The sequence below is a fragment of the Rhincodon typus genome, chromosome 11 (genome assembly GCF_021869965.1).
Source record: "Rhincodon typus isolate 14 chromosome 11, sRhiTyp1.1, whole genome shotgun sequence".
Classification (NCBI taxonomy): Eukaryota; Metazoa; Chordata; class Chondrichthyes; order Orectolobiformes; family Rhincodontidae; genus Rhincodon; species Rhincodon typus.
Window position 1 is genome coordinate 30363906 of NC_063342.1, and position 9184 is coordinate 30373089.

Below are 9184 nucleotides of genomic sequence, written 5' to 3' on the forward strand. Positions count from 1 at the left end.
GTGATGTTAGAATACAAACCTGGCACCAATTTTACATGACCTAGCTCTTTGCACGGAGTCAAAACTGTCTCCCTTTATCTGGAAAAGCATCTCCCACAGAGTCAGTGGAAGGGTTTGAGAGGATATAGAAAATCTCTTCAGTTGAAAAATATGGAACAACAGCAGTCCTTGTGTGTTAATTGTTTTGTGATCTTAAGAGAGATATGGTTCCTTATTTGATTCTTCCCAGAGATTTGAGTACAGAATCACTTCAGCTCTACCTGAGAAATTAAGAGATGCTCATTCGAAACATAGCAATCTTGTCTGTTCTCTTTCCAGGTTCTACCTGACTGTTTCCTGTCTCCACCCTTCGGTTTTCATATCTTGGTCCAAACTCCATTCCCAAGCGACCTATTCTCTCATCACCCTGAAAGCAGTCTGTGATTAAGCTATGCGGTTCTCAACTTTGCCGTCACATTGATGTCAAAAATGAATTTTTGACCTCAGATGCATGACATCATTAAGGCTACACAATCCACCTCTGTAACATCTGACTCATCTGCTGCAAAAACCCTCATTTATGTCTTTGTTTTCGCCAACCTTAGCGATTATAACACATTCCTGGTTTGCCTCGCACGTTCGACCATCCGTGTATTTAAGGTCATCCAAAAAGCTATTGTCCCTGCTTTAACTCGTAGCAAGTCCCATTTCCCCTTCATCTCCGTACTTGCTGACTTGCACTGGCGTATGGTGGATTAATCTTGATTTCAAAATTCCATTCTCACCATAGCCTCATCGATCTGTAGCTTCATACCAGCTCGAAATATTTGTGCTCAAATGACTCTCGCCTCTTTAGTATCCTCAATTTTATTTACTAAACCATCGGTTGTTGCGGTTTTGGGTTCTAAACTCTGAATTCCATTCCCAAACCTTAAGCGAAAACATCTTTCTTTGACTAAGTGTTGACCAAGATGACCCAATATCCCCTTACGGATTCGCTTTGTCTCACTGGTTCTGCGAATGTTTCATTACTTTAACGGCGCTATACACATGTTGTTAAGCTACCAGGGAATTCCCCCAATACAAGACAACAAGGTGTAGAGCTGGATGAACACAGCAAGCCAAGCAACATCAGAGGAGCAGAAAGGCTGACGTTTCGGGCCTAGAAATATTTCTGGCAGAATCGCCATGTTGTGACGTCAGAGCCCTGCCACCAACCAAGGAGGAGAGCTACTGCGCATGCGTTCAGAGCAAGTCGGTAGCAACATGGTGACATTGGTAACGTAAGCGAAAGCATCGATTCGTCTCCGTGCAAATTTCTTGTTGCAGTGTCTCGGTGTTAAAGCAAAAGCATTTTCAAAGGTCAGAGATTCACCTACCCATTTAAAAGTGGAACAGTGATCATAGCGATGCGTGCGGTTGCGGTTATACAGCTTGTCGGACCGCTGCGGAAAAAATGTCAAACCGTTGGGATGTTGTAAACTGTAAAGCTCGAGGAGGGGTGGCTTCGCTGAGTCTGGAAACACGCCGTGTTTACGAACTTTTTTGTTCGTGACAACAAGTGAATTTACTAGATATTAATTACAAGTAGTGTATAAATACTTGCGGCAGTGTACTGGCATTTTGACGGTTCACTGCCTTCCCCCGACTCCCACCCCCTGTTCCACAATGGAAGGTGCCGGTGATTTTAAACTGGGAGCGCGCGGTGTGACCGTTACTGGGGGCTGCTCGCGGGACGGCGCATTTTCGGTAGATGACTTGGATATTGGAATACGGAGTAATCTTTTAAAATTTACCGACCAGACCAAACTTGGGTCGTGACAGGCACTGAGGATGGTCATAGTCGATTCTAACAGAACAACGTGAATAAGCTGTTAGAGTGAACTTAATACAGAGAAACTTGAAATGATGCATTGCCATAAGGGATAGGGATAAACAATATAGACTTAAGAGGACAACTTTAAAGACTGTGTGTGCAGGGGATAGAGGTTCGTACGAGTTCGTGTGCATAATTTTACAGACAGGGGCATGCCGAGAGGGTAAATAAGACAACTTCAGTGCTTTAATAACGTGATACATAATGTGACAAAGGAGACCAAAATACAAACTCAGTAAAATAGACAGGCAAGAGGGCTGTTTAATTCTTCTACAACCTCTAGGAAGAAACATCAACATTATTTTTTGAATAGCCAGCTTACGATGACTATATCACACTTTGGGTAATGCGGCATTTAAAGTGATTGTTTGTGCCATTCAGAGTCCCTGCAAAGTTGCGACATCGGCTAAACTTAAGTTGCATTCCATCATAATCAAGTATTGTAATCTACATCGAAATGTTGTCAAAGATTGGCTGCATACATTGTACTTCAAAAAGAAAATAGACACAAACAATAAGTGGGTAAAGTTCTGAAGAAGGGTTATGTCACAGGTGCTGCCAGCCTTGCAGAGTTTCTCCAGCAATTTCTATTTTTGTTTAATTTCCAGCATCTGCAGTTTTTTGTTAATTTAAATAAAGTATTCATTTTCATTTCTCAGCAATCCTAACGGTCATTGTGCACTAGGGCAGCAGTAACATCAACTCTTGCTGTTTTGCTAGTCTTGTATTTTGCTGCGCCACTTTGATGGATCCCTATATTTTCTCAGAATTATTGACTGGACTGTGATCATATTGTTTTCCTAATGGATTATTTCAGCTGTACTGTATATTATCTTGATTGCTTTCAAGTAGATTTTTGAATGCCACTTTCATGTTCATCTTTGGAAATTAATGTAATTGAATGATATCAAAGATAATACAGTATTGTTTCAACATGCACAATTTTATCTGGCTCATGTCTATCATTTTAAATGATATCATGATTTTAATGTCTTATTTTTCTTCAATATTCATACCAGAACAATTTTAAAGTTAACTATTTGATTGTCTCCAGAACTGGTAAAACACTCAATCTTAGGCTTCACAAATGGAGATATTAGTGCAGAAGCAGGGCTGAACCTTTATAAAGCTCTGGCCAAGCCACAAGTAAAGATTAACATCCAGTTCTGGTTACCACTCTTTTGGAAGTGTGCATAGAAATATCCTAAAATACATTCATGAATAAAAGAAAATTACTTCAATATTAGGTTGAAAAAGCAGGGTTTGCTTTCCTTGGAACGGAGGAGTTTAAGAGTTAACTTGTTAGGTGTGTAAGATGATGACCAGTTTAGATGTGGTGAATAAAAGCTATTTCCATTACCTGATGGCATTAGAACCAGGGGAGGTGGGTTTAAGGTTTTGGGCAGAGATGCAGGGGATTTGGAAGAAGAAAAACCTTTTCTTGCACTAAATGGTAACGACCAAGAAGATTTTGGAAGTTGGGATGAATGATTTTAAAAGGCATTTGGATGGGTGTCTGAAGGTAATAAAGTTACAGGCTGATGGCATTAGAGTGAGGGAAAGGAACTCATTGAATTTCTCTAAAGAGAACCAGAAGGACTCAACTTGCTGAATGGACTCCTGTGCCTTAATGCGTTTTTAGATGTCTTATAATGTACAATTACCTAGTGCTGAAAATAAATATTGCGATTAGAGATGTTTTGATAGTAATGCTGCTGAAATTGTGAAATATGTCTGTTAAATTCCCTTTTTTTATTATCTAGAAATGGATCCAACTTCTTCCATGAAATCTTTGTTACTGGCTATCACCCAGTATAAAAATGCAAAAACTGAAAATAATGTTTTGCAACTACAAAGACAATTAGATGTAAGTACAGCATTTTGTATGGAAGAAAAATTTAACTGATGTTCTGTACCGACATGTGATGTGTGTGTATTACAAGTGTGTGTGAGATCACCTTCAAATATACAAAGCAAGAGCAGCAATAGACTATTCAGTCCCTCAACCCTGCTCCACCTTTCAGTAAAAGCATAGCTGAACTGTTTGTTGAATTCCACATTCCCATCTGCCCCTGTTAACTTTTGATTCCCTTGTTTAATGAAAATCTGTCTACCTCTGCCTCAAAATGTTCAATGACTACGCCTCCAGTGCCTTCTGAGGTAGAGTTCCAATGTCCCTGAAACAGAAAATTTCTCCACAGTCCTAAAAGACAACCCCTAATTTTAAAACAGCGTCCCCTACTTCCCACACTTTTCACTTTCATCTTTTGCTCAGACCTTTGAGTATAGGAGTTGGGACGTCATGTCGAGGTTGTACAGGATGTTGGTGAGATTTCTTCTAGAGTATTGTATGCACTTCTGGTCACCCAGTTATAGGAAGGATAATATTAAACTGGAGAGGGTTCAGAAAAGATTTACCAGGATATTGCCTGGAATGGAGGATTTGAGTTATGGAAATAGTCTGGATAGGCTGGGATTTCTTTCACTGGAACGTAGGATGTTGAGGGGTGATTTTATTGAAATTTATAAAATCCTGATGGGCATAGATAAGGTGAATAGCAAAGGCCTTTTCCCTAAGGTTGTGGAGTTCAAAACCAGGGGGCATATTTTTAAGGTGAGAGGAGAAGGATAATAAAAAGGACTTGAGCAACTTTTTTACACAGAGTGTTAGTGTCTGGAATGAACTTCAGAGGAAGTGGAGGGTGTAGATACAGTTAGTGTTTAAAAAACATTTGGATAAGTACATGAATAGGAAAGGCTTGAAAGGGTAAGGGCCAAATGCCGGCAGGTGGGCCTAGTTTAATTTGGGAATACAGTCGGCGTGGACTAATTGGAATGAAGGATCTGTTTCCGTGCTGTATGACTCTAACTCTGTCTCTGTAAGTTCATATAAGATCATTCAGGGACTTAAACACTTAATCTTGACCCCTTACTATTCTAAACGTCAATGGAAATGAATCCAGCCTGTCCAGCTTATCCTTATAAGGCATCCTACTTGTTCTCAGTACCACCATGTTAAGTTTTTTTTTTGACTATCTTCAATGCATTTAGAATATGTCTTAAGGAGACTGCACATTGTATTTGAGTTGTGATCTCATTACTGATCTGTGTAACTGAAGCATAATATAATTCTGTAATTCCTCATAATAAAGGATACTATCCCATTATCCTTCTTAATTATTTTCTATACCTGTATGCTAACTTTTTGAGAACATTTATATCCCCCCTACATCTTGGAATTCTGCTGTTGTTCTCCATTTAAAACTATTCTACTTTTTCAATCTTCCTGCCAAAGTGAACAGCATCACATTAGACTCCATCTGCTAGATTTCTGCCCATTCAACCTATTTCTATCTGTTTACAAACTTCTTATGTCATCTTCACAATGTACTCTCCTACCCATCTTTGTGCCATCTGTGAATTTAACTACTGTGCCATGCCTTCGCTCCCTCATCTGAGTCATTAATGTAAACTGGAAAAAGTTGAAGCCCCAGTACAGTCCCCTAAGTGGAAGAAGATGGTTATATGGATTTGTTTGTAAATTGTTTGTGAAGAGCAGATAAGGTGACGTCATGGTCGTTATTAGGTTGTAGTTGGAACTGGCAGTTGCAGGCTGATTGAAATTCCCATGTCCTGATTCTTTTGTTTTGATTGGTTTGCTGTACTTAACATGAGATGGTGTCTTCCTGTCTTTGCCTGTAGTGCAGAAATGCTTAGTAGCTGTTCTCAAGCTGTGACTTCCATAGTGTAAAACTGTCCATACTCTAGTGCACTGCAGCCTATTATAATTATAGTATAGAAGCTGGCTGTTAATCTCATTTTGTATAAACCTAGACGGGGAAATTGTGAAAAGGTCTATAAAAGGTAACTCTGTGTTGCAAGAGGGGTAATAGTAAACCACCTTATCATCACAAGTCACCCTTTGTTTGAAGTTTCTTTGACGCTTGTAGGTATTGTTACATCAGTCTCTCTCAAACTTTTTGCCACCCCACCACTGAATTTATACCAGTCGTCACTGTCTCTGTAGTAATCCTCTTTAAAAAGAACATGTTTTGGATTAAGGGCTAAAAATGCCTATCGTATTTTGGGGTTCTGATCCATTGTTGTAACGTGCTCCTTATCAAATGCCTTCTTGAACTCCAGGTACGGTATGTCTGTTGACTCCCTTTTATGCGCAGCATTTTAAACCTTCAATCTGCATAGCTATAACCACTTAACCTAAACTTTCTCTCAGAACATCATTAAAGATTGATTGTAACATCACACAAGCAATTAAGTGCCTGGAGAATGCATTTGAAGCTGAAAGATTGGTTCTTTTGACTACTTTGGTTAATTTGCCGTCATTGCTGCCCTTGCCCCCTTGTCACTCTTCCCTCTCCTCCTTTGCCCCACCCCACCCATTCTCCACCTCTTCAACCAATCTCCTTCACATTCCTCCTCTTCCCCTACATCTCTCCCTCACCTCCGTTGGGTAAAAAATTGATATATGGATTAAAAATTTATATAGAATTGGGACCACTGATTTACGGTTGTCAAAGGATAATGGAGTCAAACACCATTGAAAAACCAGAGTAGCATTTGGTATAACAGATTTGATTTTGTCATTCTGTTAGTGGTACTCATCGTCTCCTACATAGATCAGGATCCCTTTTGATAAAATAATATCTTTCAACTCTAACATTGTCATGGAAGTGCATAATAATCGTCTTGAAGTTATTGATGCATTCTGTGTATATACTGTATTCATCAAATGATCACTAACATTCCAATTTTAAGGATGACTAATAACTTTTAATTGCAATTTAACATACTGTAGTTTGTATTTATTCCCCAGTGAAAGGTGGAACAATGGGAGATTTCAGCTTTTTTAAATAAAAAGCTGAAGGGGCAATAGAATGTAAAGGGTACTACGCTAAAGGGTTTCCAGAAGCAAAGACATCTGGATTTACATGTGCAAAAGTCCTTAAAAGGTGGCAGGATAAGCGGAGAGTGTGGTTAGTAAACAATCCAGTATCTTAAAAGTTTATCAATAGGGAATAGAGTATACTGAAAAGGGAGTTATAAAAATTCTGTACAGACAATAGTTAGACCTCAACTGGAATTTTGTGTACAGTTCACTTGAAGGATGTGAATACTTTTGAGAGTGCAGAAGGTGTTTACATGAAATGGTTGCAGGGATGAGAAACTTCAGTTATGGGGATACTGGCCTGGCAGGGTGGCCTCCCAGCCCAGCGTGGCAGTCACTCAGCCCAGCATGGTGGCCTTTTGGTGGTACATGACGGTCTTTCAGCCTAGTGTGGCCTTCAGTCTCGAGGTGATTCCTCAAAATGTGGTCCCACTGTGGCTGAGTACTTAAGAAAGGCTGTAATATTTGAACTTTCAGCTTTATTTCTTTATTTTCTACTTACACATTGCAGACCTTCTTAAGTTTAACTTTCAACCTTATTCCATATGCTTTATGTTATACTATAATTACTGCAATGTTTCACTTTTAACTTTGTTCTTTCTTTTAATCTTGTTAAGATTCTCTACCTTGGTACTTGTACCTAAGATGGTATCTGACCTGCTGTGCTTCTCCAGTTCCACATTTTATTGGAAAAGTTAGGGCTGTTTTCCTTGTAGAAGAGAAGGTTAAGTTGTTAAATAGATGTTTAATAATTTGCAAAATCACGAATGGTCTGGGTAGAGTAGAGATGGAGAATCAAGAGAGGGTCCAGTTTTAAGGTCATTTGGTGAAACAAATACAATGTAACAGAAACTCTATCCTCACAGCTAGTAGTTAGGTTCTGATTTCTACTGGCCGGGTAGTTCAATTCAGGTATTCAAGTGGGGGTTGGATGATTCTGTATAGTTAATTCACAAGGTCACAGGTTAGTTCACAGGGAAGAGGTAGGAGAATAACCCTAACTCAAATGTTTATTCAGAGAGCTGGTGTAGATATGATAGGCCAAATGGCCTCCTTCACCGTAACAAGCTGAGATTCTGAAAATGGCAGCTTATTTACAAGCTTCTGGATAAACAAATTAGAAGTGTTGTGGTGCATGTTGAATATATGGTACTTGACAATATTTATTCCTAATTCATAGATATCTTAGGAGTTCAATGATGAAATATTCTTTTATCTTTCTAGGTAATCTGTGGAACTAAAGCTGTCATGATATTTGCAACAAATCAAAGTTTACCAAGTGAATGTCTGAATAGCCTTGTGGAACTTGTTGGTGATCCTAATGTAAAAGTGACACTGACTCTAAAGATTATTGGATTGCTGACACAGTTGGGTATGATTATTTTGCTTGATTAAATTGAATGCCCTGGTCAATTACAGCTATTTACTTTTAGAAAGATAAAAATATGATGTAGTGTTCTTATAGACTTAACACTGTAATATCAGCACTTGAATAATTACATGTTTAAGTGTAACCATATGTAAAAAGTAAGAGAGAAACTGAGTGTACTTAATACAAGAACTAGAAACTGGAGAAGTCCATTTGGCCCTTTGAACTGCTAATCTATTTAAGATCTTGGTTGATCTGATTTTGGCTTTAACTTCACATTCGTGTCTCTTGCTCAACACCTGATTCCCTTGTTCTAACTTTGAATATATTAAGTGACCCTGCCTCCATTGCTCTCTGGCTCATAAAGTAAAAATAAGTCCTTATGAATTAAATCACCAATTTTGTGCTGTTGTATTGAAGGGGTATATAGTACAAATCTTGTCATTTTTAAAAAAGTCAAGTTTTAGAGAATAGTTTGTATCAATGGTTCACAAAGTGGGAAGTGTTTCTACAAATGGTGAGAGGTATATATCTGAGGTGGATGGAATGTTGTAATCGACCACAATCAAAATAAAATTGACAGCGTGAAGGAAACAGGGCTTAATTGCAAAGATTTAAAACAGTAGCTAGAATATGAAGGGAATAAAGCTGGATAAAAATGATATTAAATACCAAAAGACTTGAAAATGAGTACAGGAGTAATTAGTATAAAATAACCAGTGAAGCGCACAAAGATGTATTAGAACTTTTCTTGCACGAGCTGCAGCAAATAGTTTCAAGAATAACTAGTTTATATTGCACCATATTCTGATGGGACTTCATCCTAGAGTATTAAATGACTCGGTTTCTTCCCACCCATGTATGTTATTCATCTGTCACTGTATGTCATTTCAACAATTTCCAGTTTCATATCCTTAAATGCTGTCACTTCATTAAGGACATCCAATTCTTCTACACCTCTGCCCTCCTCCAGGATGGTGTGAGAGCTCTTTTCTGCTTCCTTAAATAGAAGCCCAAATAATCCTAGGCCTTCACTACCACCACACCCTTCTCT

General features: G+C 38.6%; 2 long non-coding RNA genes across 2 annotated transcripts in view; one reads left to right on the forward strand and one right to left on the reverse strand.

Moving 5' to 3' along the window:
- LOC125484325 overlaps positions 1-1621 on the reverse strand; it is a 21523-nt gene extending 19902 nt beyond the window's left edge. The window contains exon 1 of the long non-coding RNA XR_007263152.1: positions 1359-1621. This is a non-coding gene — a long non-coding RNA (uncharacterized LOC125484325). The remainder of the gene's footprint in view (positions 1-1358) is intronic.
- Positions 1228-8127, forward strand: LOC125484392. The gene is made up of 3 exons (XR_007263221.1): positions 1228-1341; positions 3619-3722; positions 7986-8127. It is a non-coding gene; the product is annotated as an uncharacterized LOC125484392 (long non-coding RNA).
- Positions 8128-9184: the final 1057 nt, after the last annotated feature.